Source organism: Colobus angolensis, unplaced genomic scaffold, assembly GCF_000951035.1.
Source record: "Colobus angolensis palliatus isolate OR3802 unplaced genomic scaffold, Cang.pa_1.0 Scaffold339, whole genome shotgun sequence".
NCBI lineage: Eukaryota > Metazoa > Chordata > Mammalia > Primates > Cercopithecidae > Colobus > Colobus angolensis.
In genome coordinates, this window is record NW_012116699.1 from 2,800,147 (window position 1) to 2,824,584 (window position 24,438).

General features: G+C 42.0%; 1 protein-coding gene across 2 annotated transcripts in view; it reads right to left on the reverse strand.

Moving 5' to 3' along the window:
- Nucleotides 1-24,438, reverse strand: part of CDH11 (cadherin 11, type 2, OB-cadherin (osteoblast)) — a 178,567-nt gene that overhangs the window by 85,479 nt on the left and 68,650 nt on the right. For both annotated transcript variants that reach the window (XM_011952219.1, XM_011952218.1), the window contains one exon: nt 22,538-22,662. The gene's annotated coding sequence lies outside the window, so the exon portion shown is untranslated. The remainder of the gene's footprint in view (nt 1-22,537; nt 22,663-24,438) is intronic.

Here is a 24,438-nt window from a genome sequence, read left to right on the forward strand (position 1 = left end):
GTTGAAGTAGAAAATATTTTATCTTGATCATAAGACCTTAGGAATGGATACAAGTTTGGGACTCAGGCAGCTTGGATAATGTTACAAACTCTACCATATCTATAGTATCAAGCATCTTATATCATAATGTGCAAGAAATTAACTTGTGTGGGAACTAGGGGAGCCAGATTTAGAACACTGAATTACAGGACCCCCCAATTAAATTTAGATTCAAACAAACAGCAATAGCTTTTAGTATAAGTATATCCCATATAGTTTGGGAGACATACTTATATTAAAACAATTATTTGCTGTTTATCTAAAATTCTAATTTAACTCAAATTCCTATATTTTGTCTGGCAACTCTACCTGAAATGCATCTGTCAAAACAATGAACTGGACTTTGCAAGTCAATCTTCAAGTACCATGTTATTTTTAGTTCAAATTCTATAATCATTTTCTTTTTAACTATCTTCCTGTGAACTCAGAGTGCCCATGCGTAGTCCTCACAAAAGCAACATTGTTGGGCAGAAGAGATCACACTTGGGAAACTGTGGGCAGTTTGAGAATTTATTTATTTATTTATTTCAGATAGGATCTCCCTCTGTCTTCAAGGCTGGAGTGGAGTGGGGCCATCTCAGCTCACTGCAACCTCTGCATCCAAAGGCTCAAGTGATTCTCCTGCCTCAGCCTCCTGAGTATCTGGGACTACAGGAGGATGCCACTGAGCCTGACTAATTTTTGTATTTTTTGTAGTTTCTCCATGTTGCACAGGCTGGTCTCAAACTCCTGAGCTCAGATGATCTGCCCTCTTCAGCCTCCCAAAGTGCTAGAATTAGAGGCATGAGCCACTATACCTGGCTAGTTTGAGAAGTTTTCACATCAATGTAACTAAGATCAGTAAAACCCAAGGAGGGATCTTTCGTTTCCCCAGGAGAAGGTAGAACAGGCCCTTCCATATTGACAGGTGACCTACAATGTAAAAGGCCTAAAGATGAAAGGATTAACTATGGTGCTAATTGATTGAGGAATTAGGAATAATGTTCTCTTTCATCCTCTGAGTTGATACAGTTCTCAGAAAACAACTAATACCCAAGTCCTGGAGTCAGGATAATTTATATTAGGAGCATGTACCACACTGGATTAGTGGGTAACTTTCAAGGTCTTTTCAGAATGCAGCACTCATAGATAATTGTTCACATGTACCAAAAAATAATAGAAATGCATTCACCAAGCATACCTAGAACACGGGCAGGAGTCCGGTGGTGTATCAAGCAGGGGCAATAGCAAACAAATGTTGTTATGGTCCTCAGGTCACTGATAGCCTAATGGTGTTGTTGGCTTGGTGGCAAGTAGCCCAGAAAACAGATGAACATAAGTAAAATGTGAAAAGTTTTTTGATGGGGGGCTTAAGGGGCTAATTCAGCAGAGTCACATAAACCAGGGTATGAGGCAGTTGGTCGGGGAAGACTTAGTGGATAAGCCAGTAGGTAGGAATTTAGTCTTGCAGTATACACATAAGTCAAATATTCAAGGTGAGGAACAGCAATCCAGGCACAGGGAACAGCAGGAGCAAATATTTAAGACATGAAATAAGATCCTATGTTCAGGTAACCACAGGATTTTGGAACTGTGAAAACACACAGCTTGCTCAGGAAAGAGAAAAGAGGTGATGCAGAAAATATAAGCAGGTGGTGGATCCCATACACACATGAATAACAAAGAAATGATAACCATAATTATAATATGTTTTATTATTTGGCCACTGCAAATGAAGAAAATGCTGAGATTCATGCCTGTGCTGAAGCATGCAAAGATGGAAAGTCAACTGCCAGTCAACTAACCATGAAAAAATAGCCGAATGTCCATAATTTTGGTGTCTGTCCCTTGGTCAAAATAAATGAATGTCTGCTTTACTTATTCAGTTTCCATCTGGATGTGTCAAACCCTTAGGACATGGAAGAAGCAGAGAGTCTAAGACTCAGATTGACAAGGATGTGCGATTGCTGTGGGAGAAGGAAAAATAACTCTGTACCATCACCGAGAGTGAATCGATGGGGGAGGCGATGGAATAAAGGCAAAGGAAAATATTATATTGCAAACCTGCACGTTAGACCTTGAGTTAGAAGCATGAATGATACTGAATCTTTAAAGTCTTGTGAGGCAGGGATAATTCCTAAACTGCCAAACAAAAGAATAAGAGTGGCAGAGTGGTTCATGCCTGCAATCCCAGCACTTTGGGAGGCCAAGACAGGCAGATTGCTTGAACCAAGGAGTTCGAGACCAGCCTGGGCAACATGGAGAAACTCTGTCTCTACAAAAAAAAAAAAAAAGAAAGAAAGAAAGAAAAGAAATCTGGGCATGCGTGTGCATGCCTGTAGTTCAGCTACTCAGGAGACTGAAGTGAGAAGATCACTTGAACCCAGGAAGCAAAGGTTGCAGTGAGCCGACATTGTGCCACTATACTCCAGCCTAGGTAACAGGATGAGAGCGAAAAAAAAGAGGAGAGAGAGAGAGAATCAGACAACTTAAGCCCAAGTTCTGGCATCAAACAAAATGATATAACCTAAATTTGACCTCAGCCATAAGAAAGAAACCCAAATACACGTGCCAAGCGTTCCCTAAATCTGCAGCAAAAACAGCCAAAGAAAAGCGACTCATGATATAACAGAGGTAGTGCCTTTGCAAAAAAAGGAAATTAATTTCATTCTGATTTCCCCTGATTTGTACTGTATGTACCAAATCACAGCCCTCTTTGAGAAATTAAGGGCATTAGTTATCTTCCCATTCAGTTGCAGTGGCATTATACTTGCATACAGACATTCCTAGCTGAGATGAGAAATATCAAGATTTTACAAAATCATTCATCAAGAGGTGAGACCTAATCCTGATTAGCGTTTCAATAAGAAGCCTGGGACAAAATAGAGAATAAGCACAGGATCACAGCAGCAATTAGGCACCTTCTAGACAGCCACACTTTTCCTCAGATCAATCAAGTTTGAGCAAATGATAAATTTTCCCTTTCTCTCTTTTTGGCCCCTGCTGTGAAATGAACTGCCTTAAATAACTGATGAGGTGACAGCAAGCCTGTTAAAGGAAACGTTTGCCCATTAAGTGAAGCTTAATTAAACAGAGCACAGGCTAATCGTTCTTCCATCTAATAAGTGATACACCCTGGTTAACATCATCCTGCTTGCAGGGCTTGGTCTAGAAGGCCTGCGATGACACCCCACCAGTAAACTAGGAAAACACACACACACACACACACACACACACACACACACACACAGATTTTGAGAAATCACAAACCAGTTTGCAAATGGAGCTGTGCACATGCAAATAAAGTTAATCAAATATTAATACTCATCTCCTGGTTATCCTTTCTTTAGATTTATTCAGAACGATGAAGCTACATTCATTTTCCCCCTTAGATGAGCCATTTAAAATTAATGATAAAAGTTTAGCACCAGTGGTCGGGTGCGGTGGCTCCTGCCTGTAATCCCAGCACTTTCGGAGGCCGGGATGAGTGGATCACGAGGTCAGGAGATAGAGACCATCCTGGCCAATATGGTAAAACCCCATCTCTACTAAAAATACAAAAATTAGCTGGGCCTGGTGGTGTGCGCCTGTAGTCCCAGCGACTTGGGAGGCTGAGGCAGGAGAACCGCTTGAAACCGGGAGGTGGAGGTTGCAGTGAGCCCAGATCGTGCCACAGCACTCCAGCCTGGGCAACAGAGTAAGACTCCATCTCTAAAATAAAACAAAATAAATAAAAAAGCTTAGCGCCAGCACTGCGAAGGTCTATGGACTTGAAATCCTCCAAGAGTATGTCATTAATCCATGAAGATGGGGATCATAGGTGCTTTGTTCATTTTCTTATCTCCAGGTGGTGCCATGGTATGAAGCACCTAAGCAGTATTCAATGAATACTTACGTGAGAAAGACACTTACACTTGGATACATTCCAGGAAATGGGTAAATCCTAGAAATGTGTTTATGGGTGGTATTATGGAACAGTATTACGGGTTGAATTGTGTCTCCTAAAAAGATGTTGAAGCCCTAACCCCTAGTTTCAGCAAATCTGACATTATTTGGAATTAGGGTCTGTGCAGATGACCAAGTTAAGATGCAGTCATTATGATGGGTCCTAAGTCTATGTGGCTGATATCTTTACAAAAACAGGAAATGTAGACACAAGGAGGAGGCCAAGGAAGGCCTGAGTTACCGGAAGCGAGGAGGAAGGCGTGCAACAGATTGTCCCTCAGAGCACTCAAAAAGAACCAACTCTGCCAGCACTTTGATTTTGAACTTGTAGCCTCCAGAACTGTGAGACCATAAATGCCTGCTGCTTAAGCCATCAATTTGTGGAACTTTGTTTCAATGGAAACACCTGAAAACTAACACGGATACAGTGGACTAAGCTAGATGGAAGAACAATCCATTGCCAGGATGCCAGCGACCTCTGTTATCCTGGCCACAGGCCATTTGTACCCTGGTAAGTAATGCTGCAGTCATGAGCACTAGGTTCACAGTCGACCTCTGTACTTCCTAATCATGTGGTCTCATTTCAGAACTGTGGGTAATAGTAGAGTACATTTCTCCTTAGGCTGTTAGAAGGATTAGATCAGATATTTCTTGTTGAAGTGCCGAACATTATGTATAGCAGGTAATAAATGCTCAAAAAATACTATCAGCATTAGAGACCCCCACACCCTAAAGCTTAATGGCATTGGAATCACTTTTACATTCCTCTGGTTAGTCACTATAACAGGGTACATGTGGCTGTATCTGGACTGCCCACATGAGATTGGCTGGTAATACAGGGTCCTCGGGGTCCAGATAGGCCCCTCAGCATCTGAGGGACATGGCCAGGAATTCAGGCTGTTCACACTGGCTTTCACAAATGGCCTTCTGCTCCATCCCATCTCATTTCCTCACGTCCTCCTCGATCCTCGAGTTATCAGGAGGAGGTTGAAATCTGCAAAGACCTAGTTATGTTGGAACTGACCGAGAGGCCTGAAGATCAGCAGGGCTCATGAGGTGCTGGGAGGCAGGGCTGGGGAGCTGCACTGGCAGTGACCTTGCAAGGCTGCTGGGAACCCAGCGAGAGGAGGAACCCCGACTTGTTTCAGTGAGAGGCTCAAGGCAAAAGAAGGAACCACTGTCAATCAGAGCATCCAGGGTGCTACACTGATGGCTTCCTAATCCCTTGCATTAGGGAGTGGGCCCAGGGCTTGGTGATAATTATCTTATCTACTCTTCACAGCAACTCAGTCAGGTAGGTATTATTACCTTTATCTTACAGATGAGCGAAGTGAGGTTCAGGAGACCTTTGGTAATTCAACTCAAAGTAAGTTGCAAAGCACATGAGCAGCTGGTATTCAAGCCCAGTGGAAGTACAGCCTGTCACAGCCAACCATTGTGCCCGGCTGCCTGCTGGCACCCACAGCAGTGCCCCTGCTAGAAAGTCACTCTTAATGGGCGCTTGCTAACATTTGAATCTGATTGAAGACTGCGTTATCAAACCCATCTGCTGACAGTTTATAGCTATATACTTAAAAAGGCATAAATGCTTTTTGAATGCCAGGAGTGTGTGTTCTCAATTTCCCACATTGTTTATAGAATACCTGGAGTAGAGCAATCACAATAATAATTCATACTTTATAGCACTTTATAATTTACAAAGGGCTTCCATGAACATTAGCTCATTTTACACATCAGCCAACAAAAGTAAGGGTTATTATTATCCTCATTTTATTGACGAAGAATGAAAGCATAAGTCATACCTAGTCTTTAGTTTTCAGAGATCCGAGTGAAGATGAAGGCTGCTATCCGAGAGTTGGACTGAGGCTGCCTCAAGAAAGAAAATCTGTTCCCTCAGGAAAAATACAGTTTCCATGTGAGAGTGAACAGTTTCCAGCCCCAGTTTGGCTTTCTGTCTGCTCAGGGCTTCTTGTCCAGGTAGTCCCAGCTCACTAATAGCAGCCGATGAGGATAGTGGCTTATAATTAGCAGAGACTTATTTCATGCTGAACCCTATGCTAAGCACTCTACATGCTTTCGTTTATTAATTTGCACACAGCCCTGTGGGTTTTCACTTATATTATTCCCATCTTATAGGTGAAGAAATGGAAGCTCTAAGAGGCTAAATAGCTCACTCAAGGTCATATGACTGCTGTGATGATCTTAGAGGTTTCATTTTAACAATTTGACTTTAAGGTGGACTGCATGATTAGTGTAGCCTCTTTAACTATCTTCATTTTTATTTCCTGCTTTAACCCAGAGCCTCTGGATTCTCCCTATGGCTTGATTCAAAGGCTTGGCTTGATTCTGCTCAAGACTCTAGAGGCAATGGATCTGGTACTGTACCTGCTTATATTAATAGGAAGGTGCCTGCCATGTTTCTCTTCCATAGAGACCATGGTTTGCAATTAAAGAGGTTGACTTTGTGCAAACGCCAAAACCCAGGCATTGAAATGTCCTGATGGAGACAGCTTTGAAGTCACAAAAGAAATGCAGACCCCACTACCCTATTAGGATCATAAGTCACTGCTCACCACAACCCATGTAAAGGGGCATGTTCTTCTCCCATTCTGCAGCCATCCTGCCTGCAGGATGTCATTTTGGAAGCTTCATATGTCCTCCTAAGACAGACCTATTGCCATTTCTAAAATGATTCAAAATGCAGACTGCCACCCGCCCCAACAAAAGAGTTCTAGAGATATTATTAGCCAAGGTGGTATCATAGGTAATTAGAGTCCAGCTCCCAGTGGGAGATACACTTTGAAGACAAGAAATCATTCGGAGACTTAGGTCCCAGTCTGTTTGCAAACATCCACCACTTGACTCTCTGCCTGAAGTAACTCAGAAAAGAAGAAATTTTGAGATGAGAAGACAAAAGGCAGAAAGAAGATGGCAGGGCAGATGGAGACGTTTCGTGCAAGAACTTTGGATGAAAAAGGAAACACTGAAAGTAAATATATACTCTAGCCTAAGGTTTCTGTCATTGAGTAAGAGAGAGTGGAGACATTCAAGGGGGCAGACCACACCACATCACTGCAGCCTGCTCTGGGCAACGTCACATGAGAGAGGAAACCCAATAGCTCCGGCAGAGGAAGAGCCCCCTGAGAGATCTAAGAAGCTCACTTTGGATTTGAAGTTTTAGTTCAACTTCCATCTTCTGATACCACTTACCAGCTGTGTGGCAGCAAGAAAATAATTCGATCTTTCAGCCTTTGTTTTTGCACTGAAAAATGGAGACAAAATTCCCACCACCCCTACTCTCTCATTGCAGAGGCAGAGTGTTAGGCAGATGGCCCTCCAGCACATGCTGTACAATTCTAGCTGTGACCTGGACTCCATCAGTCACTGTGAACCTCTGTCTACACAGTCCTAAGTGTGGAAACACCTGGATATTTGGAACTATGTAGATTTGCAGCTTGCCATCCCAATCACCCTGACTCCTGTTTAGGGAGCCTTCCTATGTGACAGTCATTGGTTTCAGTGCATTAGAAGTAAAACATTCCTCCATTAACACAAAATCCTTCTGGCGTAGACATTGATTATTGGATAATTGTAATAACCACCCTCCTCTCTCCCCTAACAACCCTGCTAGAGTAGCCTCCATCAGAGACACCTGCTTCTGAACTGTTTACTCGGCCCTTGGGATCATCCACATCCCAGCAATAGGGACTCAGGCTCTTCCACTTCCCTGAGAAGACAAGAGTGCCAAGACCTGAGAGAAGAAACCCAAGAGGAGCCTGGGGCTGGGGAGGGATCTGGAAGTCACCAACCACTTGTGACAAACAAGCAAATAGAAACATAGAACAATCACTTGTCCAGCAGGAGGTAGATAACAGATGAGAAGCCAGACATTCCCACTCCTGTGTCAGGCTGAATCCAAGACCTCTGATGAGGGGAGAAAGCAAACGCACTCCAAAACTGGCAGGAATGTATTTCAAGAAGTGTCCATTCTTTTTTTTTTTTTTTTAAATAAAAAAAGAATTGTTCTTTTAATTTCTTTAACGCTAACAAACCTCCAAAGAAATGAGGAAAGAAGACATCCGCTGCTTGAGAAAGACTTCCATTTTCTAAGTCCCCCAGTTCCTTTTTACTCTGGGAAGATCTAATTTTATCTAGGCTTCCCGAATGCAGTCACACAGTGGGGACTGCGGAGATTGGGGCTCTGGCAGGGGGATCACAAGCAGAGCTTTTGTTTTGATCTCACTGCTTAGGTTAATGCGTCGTGACTCCTCCATGGGCTGTTTCCCGGGACGCTGCTATCCCACTGTCTGCTAGGGAAGAAAATGTCTTGTGAAAATAAATCACATGCAGCAGTATTTACAAATCCTGAGTCGGATTTCCATCCTGTCCAACAGGATGAGAATTTGACCCATTATTTACACCAGTAAGCTGAGAATGACATCAAAAGCTCTCTCATTATCTCTGCAGGGGAGATAATGTGTTAAGTGCCTTTAATCTAAACATGTGACTTACAATAGAAATGTGTATCTACTCCTTCCACAAAGGAGAAAAGAAACAGCACTTACTTCTATATGTAACAGACAGGACATCTAATTCTAAGCTTTGCTTCTAAATATCCGTGGATCCCATATCTCTATCATTTCACTCGGAAATTCCTCTTGCCTTGGGGAAATAGGATGCATATCAAAGTCTAGGTAGAGAAAGAGCCCAAAATAGAGATGAAGGCACAGAGAAAACACCTTGGACACTTGGGAAACAAATACAGCATTCTTTATGCAGCCTGCAAAAACAGACTTGGTCTCCTTTCGCTCCATTCCCTTGTTTCCCACCGCACACCTGCCTCTGATCCTATCTCACAGGGATGGTCTAAGAACAGGCGAGAGAAAAGAAGTGAGGACATTCCACAAACTTTAAAATACTCGCAGAGACACATCACTTTATCATGTCGCCACTCAGGTTCTTACAACATCTTAGGATCTGTCTTTTTTGGGCACCAGAAGAATGGGGTGGGAAGCATCTGGATGTGAAAGAGATGAAGTCCAGCCCGATTATTTCCCACCTCTGTGGCTTCTTGGGCAAAGCATGAACTGATTTGACTCTTGGTTTTCTCATCCATAGAATCGGCAAGCGCCTTCTTCCTTGCCATATGAAGCAAGTCCTCAATTAATGTCACTCGGCCTCATCGATGTGTCTATTCTAATGAATTATAGTTTTCTCACCTGTAATAAAATTCACTGTAATTTAACAGTGTTGAGTTTGTAGAGTCTTGAAAATAATTACTTACTAATATATAATTCATATATCATAAAGACATGCTTTTTATTGACATATAATATGTTACATATTTATTGGCCACATATGATGTTTTGTTGCATGCATAGAAAGTGTAATAAGCCTTTTAAAGTGTACAGTGTTCGTTGGTATGTTGTTAAGTTGTGCATGTATCACTAACATCTAATTTCAGAACATTTTCATTACTCCCCAAAAGCAACCTCATAGCCATCAGCAGCTACTATTTTTAGAACATATTTTATTAATCAACATCCTGCTATTCTTCAAGGTCTAAGAACTCTTCTCTAAAGTCCACAATGACTTTTCTCTCTAACTTACAGTCAGAACCAAAGTGCTGGGCAATTGTCTAACCCGTTGCAGTTCCTGGATTGACACCTGACATCTTCCTGGCCTTCCCAAATAGATGGTATGTTCTTGGAAAGCAACAACCATATTTTCCATATTTTCTTTCTCCCCCAGCATCTCAGCTCACGGCTGAACATACAAGTAGGAACATACATGGGTACCAACGGATTGGCCAATCGCCACCTCTTCCAAAGACCAGCATGTTTGTCATCTGTCTGCTACTCTGAATTCTGATGCCTCCACAAGCTGTGAAGAATAATCATGGAACATGATCAGTCTCTCCATAGTATGTGCTGTTACTTTTTCATCTTAATGAACTGTCCAGTCGAGTTTAGCAACGGGAATGGTGATAAAAGCACAATAAAAAATGTCTTATGCCTTGATACTTTCAGAAACCTTTTCCCTACAACATCCACACGTAATTGAAATAAAATATCTCAATGGCTACAAACACCATTTGTCAAGAACAAAGTGGAGTAAGTGCTATTTCAAAAATTCATACTAACAGGCTTCATAAACATGGATTATTGGAACGTTCTTCTGATTGATATCTACTCAAGCATTTTAAGCACATGGCTTTTATTCTCTGCGTTTGTTTGAGTGAAACCACTTTGGGTACTGAGCTACATGTCAGCTGCAATTTTCCAGAGTATTACAGATGCATGGCCTTTTCTGCTGGGAGATGGGTCAGGCAAGCCGGAGCAGCCCCAAAAGGCCCATGTTAAGGCATGGACAGGGAAACCATTATGCAGCTGTTGGCTTCCCCAGAGTGGAGTGCTCCAGACAATGACGCCCCTCGAATCTGAGTGATGGTCCAGGAGGAACTCAGAGAGAGAGATATCTGAAGATTCTGCTCATCCCAGCAGTGTGGAGGAACCCAGGCTCCAGGCTTCTGTCCCAAACATACCAACCATTGTATTCCTGTCAACACATTAGGGAAATGCTTAATAAGTAGTTATTGGCGTAGTCATATTGGTTTAGTCATTAATTCAAGAAATGTTTACAGAGTGCTACTAGTATGGATGGCACTGCCCTTGGCATCCAGGACATACGGGTGGATATGGCTGAGCAACTCTCTAAACTTCACGGGGCTTAGAATCTCATGGGGAAAACAGAAAATATAAAAATCAGCCATGAAATGAAATCGACATGATATTTGCTAATTGTGATTGCTGCTGTGAAGAATTACACTGAATGAGGAAGTGTCCAATGACTGCAGGGTGGGTGGAGGATATAGCTTCAGAGGTTGTGAAGTCAGGAAAGGCCTCTCAAAAGAGGGCATTTAAGCTGAATCCTAAAAGATGAGAAAGAGCCAGGGGTGTGAGGAGACTTCCAAGACCTGGGGTTAGAAAGGGCTGGGTCTGCTCAAGGGGTAGCAATTGTCCAATGCAGCTGAGCGGATGGGCAAACGGAGAGGTAGGGAGTGACTGTCTCAAGGAAAGCACTGGTAGCAAAATTTGGGTCTGGATTTTATTCCAGTTAAAACAGGATGTCAATAAATAGTTTAAAATAAGAACTGTAGAGAATTGCAAGAAAACTCCCACTTCACTCCTCCCTTGGACCTTATTCCAACCTGCTACAAATCAAATCTTGACCTGTCTCCCCTCTGTCTGATATTTTTCATTCAACTTCTGATCCTGACAGTGATTCCCACTGGCTTTCTCATCTGTGCCTGAATCCTCACTCCCCAAATCTATTGTGGACAGACATTCCAGCCCCTGTTCTCCTGTCTATCCCAAGTTCCTTGTAGCCCCAACTTCACTCTGGGTCCTCCTCTAATAGGGTGGGAAAGCCTTTCAGACACTGCTACTGATTTCCTGGAAGCAATGTTTACTCTGCAAAGCAATCAGCAGGGCTCAGGTGATGGGAGGCTTCTCTTGCTACTCCATGTAAATGCTGAGGTGACCAGAATGCTTTGAAAGATGCATAATTTTAGTTCAGAAATAGGATTAATATCTGCCTTCAGAGTAGAAGTAATTTAAGTTCCCTGTAATCACAGGTCCTTTTCTGTCTTGTTCACCACAGTATCTTGGTACCTAGCACAGTATTTAGCATCCCATGAATAAGCATTCAGTGAAAACAATGGAGGAACAAATGAATCTTGTGTATTCATGCACAGACACAGGAAGGCTTGTTGCAAAATAAAGTTTGTCATAGGTTGGATTATCTGGGATACTGACTCTGAGATGGAGTTTAGCGTGGGGATGTTTACTAGAGGGTACCCTTTGGAATAACACTTAGAGAAGAAAAGGGAGGGGAAGCAGAAGCAGACATAAAGAGAAGATGTGTGCTGCAGCCCAGCAACAGCCTCAGACCACCCTGCATCTGGGTGGGCTAAGGTGATCTGGGCTAAGGATCGTCCTTCAAAATAACCCCAAGAAAGCTGAGATGGCCAGCCTTTTACTGATCAGCCCTCCAATGTGAGTTGCCCTGGGAAAGAGCATGACTTTGGCTGAGTTGAAAGCTGCAAGTGAGGTCATCTGCCAAGAGCATTCCCAGTAGCTGAGACCACCAGACCTTCAGTGAACTGGGGAACTGGGTGGTGCATTGCAGTGTTCAGTGCAGAAGCAATTCTACCCATGTTGGGATTTCCTGTTTCTTACAGTTCTTGATGCTTCCAAAATAGTAAAGGGAATGAAGCGATCTCTGCCTTAATTTAGGTTTCTTGTCCTGTGGTTTGATAGAACATTGGCATTGGTCTTGGAGGGAGGGGAGGAGTAGGATCCTGGCTCTGCCACATATTACGTGTGACCCTGGGCAGGGGACAACTCTGTTTTCTAGGCTCTGCTTAACCTCTTTGGGCCTCATTTTATTCTTCTATGGAATGGGGTAGCTAATGTCCATCTCAAGAAATCAAAGTGGATAATGCACAAGGAAGCTCTGTGCAGTTTAAAGGGCTGTGCAGAAAAAGGGAGGGGAAGATCTTGACCCTTTTGAAAATGGATGAGGAGCATTAGCCTAAGAGGGAGTGTTTGCCAAAGCTCTCAGCAGTGGAAGGCAGGTGGATGGAGACCATACTCTCATTCCTGTGAAAGCCCGTTCACCACGCATGAGTATGCACTCCACACGCTGCAATAGATGGCATGGTATTACACAGTCAAACTCTATTCTCAAGGATTTAACAAACTTGAAGACAACTAATTGGCAATGTGGTAACCCAGGAACATCAGTGTGGCTGCTCCATTAAGAACAGTAGGCACAGTGCCCACAACACTTTTAGAGGATGCACAGCAATGTTTTAATTTCTTTTAAAATCAGAAGAAAACAATGACCTTTTAGGGTAGAACGCTATATTCCTCTTTAAACCAAAATGGTCATAAACTGTAATTTTTAATTTTTTTAATGGAAAAGGGAGCTCATGAAGATACATGTACCCAGGACCCGTGGAAGTGATAGACACTGAGGAATCAAGGCACTCTCTACACAGAAGTAAAAACTGACAAACTATCTCACAGGGTCTAGGAGCCCCTGCTGGAGGAGAAGATGCTTCTCTGCACACTCGGACAAAAGGGGGGCAGAGAAGAAAAATGTGTGCAAGGGAGTCGAGGTGTCAAACATCACAATGCATTCAGGGCTACCAGCAGCACAATATGGACAGAGTTAAATGGGAGGGAGGGGAAGGGAGGCTTCTGGGAGTGGGGCCTGGATCAAGTGAGTCTTCGAATCCAGGCAAAGGACTTAGCAATTTATTCTGAGAGGGACTGCAAGCTTCTGAAGCTTGGGTTTTATACTGAAGCAACTTGATACAATTTGGATTTAGAGAAATAATGCTGCGGCTCAGTGGAGAAGGACTGGGGAAGAGAGAATAGAGCCGGACATGCTCCCATGAGTCTGAGCTCCAGCCACCCTAGTGGAGCCTTGTGTGGGCACCGGTTCCATTCCACACTGTGTCGGGGCTGGCATGGCAGGGACATGTGCTCTGGCAGAAACCAGTGGCTAGATGAAACTACACAGAGGCTTCTCCTTTCCTTGCCCAAAGAATGATGTAAATGGTTCGGGGCAATGAATCACCATCCTCCTAGGTCCATCTTTCAAGTGGAAATTCTGAAAAGTGGTTGGGAGTGTTAAGAGGTCCAAAATAGTATGTTATAGACAGAAACGTGATACTTCAGGAAACTTGCTAGACATTCATTTACAGAGGTATCTTCTCACGAACTCTTGCAAGAATGTGACCAAGTTTTTAAAAATGTGTTTCCTTCAAAAGTGTGTGTGTGTGTGTGTGTGTGTGTGTGTGTGTGTGTATGAACTGTTGCTATGGCAGCCTAACAGCTTTTGGAATGGTGCTTAAATTGTAAAAGAACCCCTAGAAAAGATAAATTCACTAGCCTCGCCACAAATTTTCTAAAGCTTCCAAATGGTAGCATCTGCCAGGTGTCTGGCTACAGTCTTCCAGATCCTCAGCAGACACATGTAATTGGTGGCAGATTTTAGTATGGCTTGTTCCCTTTACTTCCTTGATTTCTTTAATTGCCTTGAGCTCTGAGTCCCCCACTGCACACAGGATAATTTGGGTTAGTAGCCAGGAAAGGAAATGGTAATTCTGTGGCTCAAGAATCACGTAGGGCCAGAGAGTATAGGCAGGGTCAGTAAATGTGTGTTTAATGTATGAATTAATTAATGAATGGCCAAGAAGTAATTCCTTGGAGATTCCACACCACCACCCTCACGTTCAATTGCTTTCTTTGACTGAGACTGTCTATTTGTCTGTCACCCAGTAGATCCTAGGGACCCAGTCTGCAAGGAACATGCACATATCTTGGCCTAGAGCATAAAAGAGTACCAAGGAGGCTTTCAGGAATTATTTGATGAGTTAGTGAATGAATGAATGAATACCAGAAAACAATCCTCTTAAGCCTAGGGCACATGACTACAAAATCATAAGACACTGCCTTATTAAGTTACTTCCTGCTTGTCATGCTGTTTAAAGTCCCTCTCACTTTGAGTACAGACTATCCCTTGCCATGTAAAGCAGGGAGGAAATGCACAGGTAACCTGAGCAATGCTCAGGCGCTTTGATCTTTCAAAGGAGAGAATCCTACACCAGCCTTTGAGATGCCGTGTTGACTCTGACAAGCTGAACAGAAGAGATAATGCTGTCTATATGGCTGGTTGTCGGAAGTGAAGTGATTAGATTTCAACTGGATTGCCTGTTACCATCCTGGACCACAGGGCCCGGAAGGCAAGTGCAGAGAGCACGCTCGCCTACCCAAGAAGCACTTGCTGAGCACTTGAGGAGGCAGAGAAAATCATTTCCCAAAGATCAAGTGGCCCAAAGAGGGGCATCTCCATTCTAGGGATGGATCCCCATCCTGGGGGTGGATTTGCTGCTTGTGGGCATCTCAGGGAAACTGACAATGAGAGGAACATAATATCAATTTCGAGAACATCTTACGTTATCTCACTAAATCAGTGCGGGGGAGAGGAACTGCATTCCAGTCTCCAGGTAACTGACATCCAAGCTATACCTTGATTAGGGATTAAATCCATAAAATCATTGCATAGAACATGGCAAAATGATTTTTTAAAATTCAGTGTCTCCAGATGAAGTGTTCATACGAATTTACTGTGTTATTTGGGCAACTTTTCTGTAGGTTTGGATAGTTTTAAAACTTAAAATTAAAAAGTTTTAAATCAAATGAGTGCAAGCAAAACAAAGGGAAAAACTTAATAAATGTTTCCTTTTAAAATCAAGGTGGCTGGGCACAATGACTCAGGCTTGTAATTCCAGCACTTTGGGAGGCGAGGCTGGCAGATCACTTGAGGCCAGCAGCTCAAGACCAGCCTGGTCGATGTAGCAAAACCCCATCTCTACTAACAATACAGAAAATTAACCAGCTGTGGTGGCACAAGCCTATAGTCCCAGTTACTCTGGAGGCTGAGGCATGAAAATCACTTGAACCTCAGAGACAGAAGTTACAGTGAGCCAAGATTGCACCACTGCACTCCAACCTGGGTGACAAAGTGAGACTCTGTCTCAAAAAAAATAAATAAAATGAAATAAATAAATCAATGTATAAAACAGTGTTTACAGCTGGGTGTGATCTATGTATACAAATGTGGGAGGAAGTAGCTATATGGATGTGTGTGTTTGTAACTGCCCAGAAACTGTCTGGAAGTCACACAGAAAACTGACAATAGTGGCTTCCAGGGAATGAAATTGAAGGCCTAGAGTATAGGAATTGAAGAAGACTTAATTCTCTGTAGACTCTTTTTCACCTTTTATTTATTTGTTTATTTATCTATTTATTTAGAGATGGAGTCTTGCTCTGTCATGAGGCTGGAGTGCAGTGGTGCTATATCTCAGCTCACTGCAACTTCCGCCTCCTGGGTTCAAGAGATTTTTCTGCCCCAGCCTCCCAAGTAGCTGGGACTACAGGTGTGCACCACCATGCTCAGCAATTTTTATATTTTTAGTAGAGACGGGATTTCACCATGTTGGCCAGGATTGTCTTGATCTCTTGACCTTGTGATCCGCCCGTCTTGGCCTCCCTAAGTGATGGGATTACAGGCGTGAGCCACCAGGCCCGGCCTTACCTTATAAATTTTAACCATCTTTATCTATTTTAACCATCTTAACTATTTAAATGTATCTATCTAAGGATACATAAAAATAAAAACAAATATGTCATGAGACATCCCACCTAGTAATGACAAATACTGACATAACAACTGCTGTACTGTTCCCTTTGCCTGGAAAATCCTTCCTGGTCTTCTCCAGATAAATTCCTACTCATGATCAAGTCTAAACCCAGAGGTCACCTCCTCACTGAAGCTCCGCCTGATTTCCTCCAGCGAAGTCAGCCCCTCTGTGTTCTCACAGATCCAAGGAGCTGTCTAAAAGGAACTCTGTACCATGATTATTTGTTTGCCAGCCTGGCTCCATCACAAGAAGAGGGGTTCTTTGGAAGCAACAGTACAGTTTCATTGTTGTATTGATACACATGGTTTATTATTGTATCACCAGCACCTAGTCCAAGGCCTAACATAGGGATGGTTCTCAAGATGACTGATGAGTGAACACATCCAGAGTCTTTTCTCCTCTTGCCATTTTGCCCCTCACACACTGGATACATTCAGTCGCATCCTGCTGCATTAGCTAGAACCAGCTAAGTCTCCTTTAAAACTCAAGCGGAGACTAGAATGTGAAGAAAGGGGAAATGCGTATACACTGTTAGTATGAATGCAGATTAATACAACCTCCATGAAAACAGTGTGGAGATTTCGCAAAGAATTGAAAATAGAGCTACCTTTCAGCCCAGCAATCCCACTGCTGGGTATCTACTTAAGGGAAAAGAAATCATTATATCAAAAAAGGACCTGCACTCATGCGTCTATTACAACACTATTCACAATAGCAAAGTCATGGAATCAACCTCAGTGCCCATCAGAAAATAACAGGATGAAGAAAATGTGGTGTATGTATGTGTGTATATATATGTGTATATATGTGTGTGTGTATATATACATATATGTGTGTGTAAAATGTGATATGTATGTGTGTGTGTATATATACATATACGTGTGCGTAAAATGTGGTATATATGTGAGTTTAAGTCTGTGTATACATATGTGTATGTGTATATATACATATATGCGTATATATACATATATACATATGTGTACATATGTGTGTATAATATATACATATATGCATATATGTGTATATATACATATATACACATAAAGAATGCATGTGTGTATACGTGTGTGTATCTATATTCCACATATATATGTATGTATAGAGAGTACCTATGCATGTGTATATATACACACACATATATGTGTGTGTATATGTGTATATCTGTATATATAGACATATGTATGTATTATGTGTGTATATATGTATATCTATGCACACATACATTCTCTGTATACACACACATATATGTAGAATATACGTACACACACACACATATATACACATACACTATGTTCTTTTTTATGGCTGTATAGTATATTATGAAATACTACACAGCCACAAAGAATACTACACAGTCATAAAAAAAGAATGAAACCATATCTTTTGCAGCAACATAGATGAAGCTGGAGGCTATTATCCTAAGTGAAAAATCTCATAAACACAAAATCAAATACTACATATCCTTACTTATGAGTGGGAACTAAACAGATATAAAGATGGCAATAATAGACACTGGGGACTCCAAAAAGAGAGGAGGAGGGTTCAAAAATTACTTATTGGATATAATGTTCATTAATTTGGTGATGGGTGTACTAGAAGCCCAAACCTCACCATTATGCAACATACCCATACAACAAACATGTACATGTATCCCCGAATCTATCATTGAAAAAAAAAACTCAAGTAGAGATTTAGGACATTGCCATACCCAAATAACTGTAATAGTAATTGCCCTCTAACTCTCTCCCATCCCAGCTTGGTTAAGACTGTAAGTCAAGGTACAAAAGAATTGGAAGAGACATTGATCAATAGGAGGCACTACACTGCTGTGCTTAGAGTGGAGACCCTGTCTCTACCCCTTGCTCATCAGGGGTCCTCAACAAATTCTTTAACCTCTCTAAACCTCAGTATCCTCATCTATGAAAGAACCATGACCCCTGCACATAGCAGCCAAAGTCTTGGTGACGTCAAACAAAATAATAAATGTAAAGCACATAGCACAGTGTCTGGTACAAGGGCATGCTCAGAAAATTCAAAGTCATTGACCCCTTTGCCCATCACTAGCTAAATAAAGCAAGATCAAAGAACCACAACTTTGGTTGAGGTTTTTCCTTTAGTAATGATTTTGTGCAGGGACTGGATGTTCAGGTGGCCTACCACAAAAGGGCTTCATGTAATCATTAGTTGATTGTGGTGATGACAGCCACACTGTACACACTGAAGAGCTGCAATGTGTAGGCAACAAGTGAACTAAGTGTCTGTTTATGATTCTGATGACACCAGATAGAGACAGATACTTGGCCTCCTTCTCCACAGTGGCCTACATCCCAAAATAGGAAATACGCATTCACAGACAGAACCAGCAGCACAGGGGGTTAGGAAGCAGATTGCTAACACTTCAAGCTGTCAGGGACAATACAGAGCCCTGTGCGTTCCGCAGCACAGGTGAGTTGCCCCAGCACAGGTGAGTTGCCCCGAAGCAGCTTTCTGGGATTCATTCTTATGCAAATGAAAGATAATTGGGTGACCTGAGACCAGCAATTCCTGCTGGTTATTACCCAGCAGGATGCCAATGTGTGTACACTTCTCTTGAGCAAAGGGCAAATCTCTTCCACTTCTCCAAGATGTTAATTTCTAGGCCCCTGTGCTCTACTGAAAACCCAGCAAGGTCACAGGGCTTAGAAGACTTACCCTGTAGCTGCTCCGATAATTCCTCCTCTGCTCCGAGAAGGTTCTTAAGACACGTGTGCTAGAAATGGAAGCTCAAGCTCCAGTGGATTTCACTGTAAGTTAACTAGAGTGCCGATCCTGTGAACCCATGCCACATTTGTTTGAAGTCTCTCTCCGTCTTTCCTTCCCACTTGGATTTTGACTGCCATATGCAGTTACCCGACTGTAAACTCCTTGAGAAAAGAGAAAGTGCCCTTTCATCTCTGCCCGCGTTTGTGGCATATCATAGGTGCCTGTTCAAGAAAACCTGGCATCTTGACCTGATTGGGAATCAAGAATCTGAGTCTCAGCTAAAGTCATTGGTTAGTTTTGTTCTTCAAAATCCTTACAGTGCGATCAAGAACAAGTCCTTTCCTCCACCAGGCACAGAATTCTTTTCCATCAAGAAGAAGCTTATCCTGAAAAATCAAAGGATTGTTCCAGTTGCATTCCTGCTGTTTTATGTTTTGTTTTGTTTTATAAAGGTTTCATGCCACCAGCATTGGAGTAACTCACCTTCCTCTCTTTGGAATAAAAGCTTTGCAGAACTCTTCAAAATAGATCATTCTTAATTTCCAGGTTAAAAAAAAAAAAAAAACTAACAGATTTCCTAGACATGAAATTAAATTCAAGTACTTTCTATTTACCTTCTGACTCTGATTCATGGATACCTCATTCTAATTGCCCCTATTATCTAGAAAAATAGAAAATGTCACTTGCACATCTTCTTGAGGAATTCAAAGAGCCGATGAAATGAAGAGGCCCATTTGTCTCAGCAGAAATGAGATGATCGTCATTCACAGACATACCCACAGGAGGGAGGCACGTCCTCTGCTGAGCCAGGCTTCGGAGCAAATGAGTGCAAAATAAGCAAATGCCAGAGGAGTCAGTTATACAATTTCCAAATCATTCTGGTGCGTTTGCAGGGGAGTGTCATTTTGCCTCTAGGATAAGCATTCTCATTCATTGGTTTATTCCCTTAACAGATATTGACCAGACCATGAGAGAAAGAGGTGGGGACTCCTCACATTGAAATTTTTTCCCAAAACAGGCCCACATTAACACAAGAGTATAAAATACCTGAGAAATTATCAGAAATGTATAGTTCCCTGTCACAGAGGACTACCTTCTATTTAACAACAGCTTGTGTGGGCTGCAAGAAAAGCCCCTGGCCTTATGTGGAGATAATGGTTTTGGCCCATAATATGGGGGATTCATTCAGGAGAAAGGCAGACAAGGAGAGTGGTAAAAGACACAACCTCTAGCTAAAGTTAGACTTTCCATAAATACAAATTCCAAGGATAAAAGTTACAGCACTCTGGCCATAGACAAGTTATTTATCTTCCCTGATATGCTTTGGCTCTGTGCCCCCACCCAAATCTCATCTCAGTTTGTAATTTCCATGTGTCACAGGAGGAACCTGTAATTCCCAAGTGTGGAGGGAGGGAGGTGATTGGATCATGAGGCAGTTTCCCCCATGCTGTTCTTGTGATACTGAGTGAGTTCTCACAAGATCTGACAGTTTTATAAGGAGCTCTCCTCCCTTCGCACGTGCTTCTCTTCTCTCTTCTGCCACCTTGTGAAGAAGATGCTTACCTCTCCTTCCGCCATGATTCTAAGTTTCCTAAGGCCTCCCCAGCCATGCAGAACTGTGAGTCAATTAAACCACTTTCATTTATAAATCACCAGTCTCAGAGAAGTTCTTTATGGCAGTGTGAAAACAGACTAATACATTCTTCAGGATTGAGTTTTCTCATTTATAAAACGTTTGACATTAATAATACCTACCACATAAGGCTTTTGGAAGGATTAAGGGGAGTCATACCTTCAACATCCTTAGGAACCTGACATATAGTAAGAATGCAAAACCTGTTAGCTGCTGTTATTATGACTTTTCTCTGAGTAGTCACCGTAGTCCACCTTCCTCACATTTAATTAAAAATATACCGAGGGCCCCTATTCATTTGCTTAATAAATACCTACTAAGTACATACTTTGCCCCAGATACAGTACTTGCAACTGGGAGCACAGTGGTCCCAAATAAGTCCTGTCCTCAAAAATCTCCAGGTCTAGCTGGGAAGACAGACAACTAAATAGACAATTACAGTCCAATGTAGAAATCGCTGTAAATGGCGTAATCCCTGGCTGCTAAAGTATTGTCTAGGTAATCTTAGCCTATTAGAAATAGCTCCTTAGTGATAGTGAAGTCCAAGCTAAGATATAAAACGTGTTAAGAGTGCTTATGAGGTGAGAGAGATTATGAGGTTTTGGGGAAATAATGGCTGTGCCCCATGAGGAGGTCCTAGAGTGGATGTATATAATACAAGCAAGGTGGAGAGGGAATAGCAGCTGAGAGATGAATCTGGACAGCAAAACAGTGGCCCTTCTCATTAGAGGATCCTAGAAACTTGTTAAGAAAAGCTTATTTCTATCATCGAAAGGGAATAAGTGGGAAAGTAACATAATGTGTGGATTTAAGAACATTGTTCAGGATATATATAGATCATGGATCACATTGGAGCGGATGAGGGAGAAATAACCCTGGAGGCAAAAACACTTATTAGGTGACAATTTCAGTAACATTGGAGAAAAAGAGTTTGACTTGCATTTGAACAGTGGCAATAGGGATAGAGAGAAACAAAACTACTTCAGAGATAGACAAAGAATAGAATGAATAGGAATCAAGAGGAATTAACTGCTATTAGGGGTGAGGGGCTGAGAGGCTTAAAGTATTCTGCCCGTGTTTCTATTCTGGGTGAATTTTGATACTATTACAGGAACGTGGGGCCCAGGAAAAACCTGGATTTAACATACATGTTTAAGGAACCATTGGACATCCACATGGAGATGAGTCATAGGCACTTGGATAAGGAGGGCTAGATTCCCCAAGAGTGGAAAGTCACGCTGATAGAATTAATTCTTAAATTTCTATCTGGATATTTAGACGTCTCCTATGAATATTGCTCCAGTTATCACCGAGCAGATGGAGAAGGTAAATGGATTCACAGAATCCTAAAATGTAAGAACTGTTAGAAATCCTAGGTCCAGCCACCCTGGCAGCCCAGTAAATGGCTCATTAATCTCATAGCCCAGACAGTGAATGGCAGAGCTGGATCTGGGAGTAGAAACCAGGCCTCCTGGCTCATGATCGAGGGCCCTGTCATTTGAAGTCTAAAAGGTTCAGCCTCCTAGCAATCTCATTTCCTTGTGGGATATAAGCTACTTTGTTCCCATTTTAAGACTTATTTTCAAAAGAAAAGGAGAAAAAAGCAACGTGGCAATCATCTCAGTTGGCGTGTTTAGCCGAGTCTTTGCTAAAGAATTATAATCCCTTTAGTTCCTTCTTTCTCCTCCAGATCTTACTACTACTAGCACATAATAGGTGTTCAATAAAGAGAATCCAATAACATCAACACTGAATAATCACATTCCTCACTACTGAAAAAAGTAGGCCTTTCTCTCCCTCTCAGATTCTACTTTCGGCTTTAGTGAAGTTCCAAATCAAGCCACATTTGAGAGACAGACATAATTTCCATCTTGACATACATAGTAACATACGAGTTGTTCAGTAATGTTTGTCCAGCTTACCTTCTTCACCCATTGGATACTTGCTGCCAATTTCTGTAACACACTCCGCCCATCTGATTGGTCACTCAACAAAGGACAACAGGAAGGAATGTCACAGGGCCGCTGAGCCGAAAACACAGTGATTTCTGCAAAAAGTGAAAGGATCATTAGTAACCTAGTGGTGGCATGAATTGGCAAAGTGATACAATATTATACACAGTTGCATATGACAGACTTTTCTCTTAGAAGATGACAATCCAGGTGTGCAAAGAGAGAAAATTACTAAACCAATTACTAAAATTATGTGAAAAGTGGGAAAAACTTATCATGGATTTATAAATACCATTGGATAGTGTGATTAACCATACATGCATTTGGTACTATGATGACAATGATAAAGCAATTCTACACACAACTTCTTATAACATGCCATGTAATTCATATACATTTGCTCTTGCACGAAGAACAAGCTGGTGGGGGAAGGTATGAAGACTTAGAGCCCATTTCTGATAGAACCTATGTTCCAAAGCCAAAGCAGTGTCTTCCTTCCTAAAGTGAGAAGCACTGTTCTGGTGTTGACAGATCGTCGTGAACAACAGGCTCAAAGACGAAGAGTAGTAATAGCGGTGGTGGTAATAGGAGATGCTATCCCCACTCCAGCAGACCAGAGCATTGGGCTGACAGGGTTACAACTCTTTTCAAGATTGCATTTCCCCCACCCACAACACCACATTTTAGACTTTCTGTGTGGGGGCTGTGTTCTGCTTGGATTCTGGTCTGATTCATCTTCATATCTCCCAAAATGTCTAACACATTTCCTAGCCCAGAGCATCTGTTCAATGCATATTTGTTGAGTGAATAAAGAAAAGAATATGGAGTGTCTAAACAGCTGTCATCTTTAAAAACTGAGGCACTGAACCAAGAAAGGTGCCAGCTGGCATAGCTTCCCTAACACAACAGCATAAAGGAGTTCTTGAATGTCCTTCATCTCTAGGCTTCTACCTTCTAGGATCAACTCAGCCTGAATTAGGGGCTTAAACAGCTTATTTCTTTGACTTGACTTCATTTCTTTCCAAATTTCTTTCCTTGTCTGATATTGCTTCCATCTAATAATCCTACACAAAGCCTTCTCCAAAACAACAGACAAGCAAACAAAAGCCATTTTTAGTGAAGGGTTGTGAATGGATCTTAGATCTACTAAAATTTTTTCACAGAGCCTGGTTTTGGTGACTATAGCAAGATGAACAATAAAGCTGTCCTCTTGTGTGCTATTTATCCAAATGTCAGGACAGAGTAACACTGGAGTTATTCCCGGAGGCACAGGGAGTCATGGAAGAAATGCTACATGCAGCAGTTCACACAATGCATAACAAATGAGGAACGACCCTGCTTGTCAACCATGTTACATGCTGCAGCCAGTCTCCAAAATTGCCCCACAATAACCCAGACCCTCTGATAGGCATGCCCTTTTGCAGTCTCCTTCTATGGGACTATGAGCTGGCTCTGCATAACAATGAAACAGCAGAACTGACACTATGTGAACCATGAGAGAGGGGCTTCCACCCTAGTCGGTCCAAAAGGCAAAGCACTGAACCAAAGAAAATTACTATTGAGCCTTAAGATTCACTGGTATTTGCCTTTTTATATAAACTTGCTTGGAACCCATCACTACTTTCTTTTTTCCAATTTCTCCCTTTTAGAAAGGGAATGCCTATCCTACACCTGTCCCACCGCTGTATTTTGGAAGCACATAATTTATCTTATTTCATAGGTTCACAGCTGCAGACAAATGTTGCCCCAGGATGAATAGCACTTTGAATCTCATCCATACTGATTGTGTCTCAGGATGAATAGTATCCTGAGTCTCACTCATACTTATTTAGATGAGAATTTGGACTTTAGACCTCAGAATTTATGCTGAA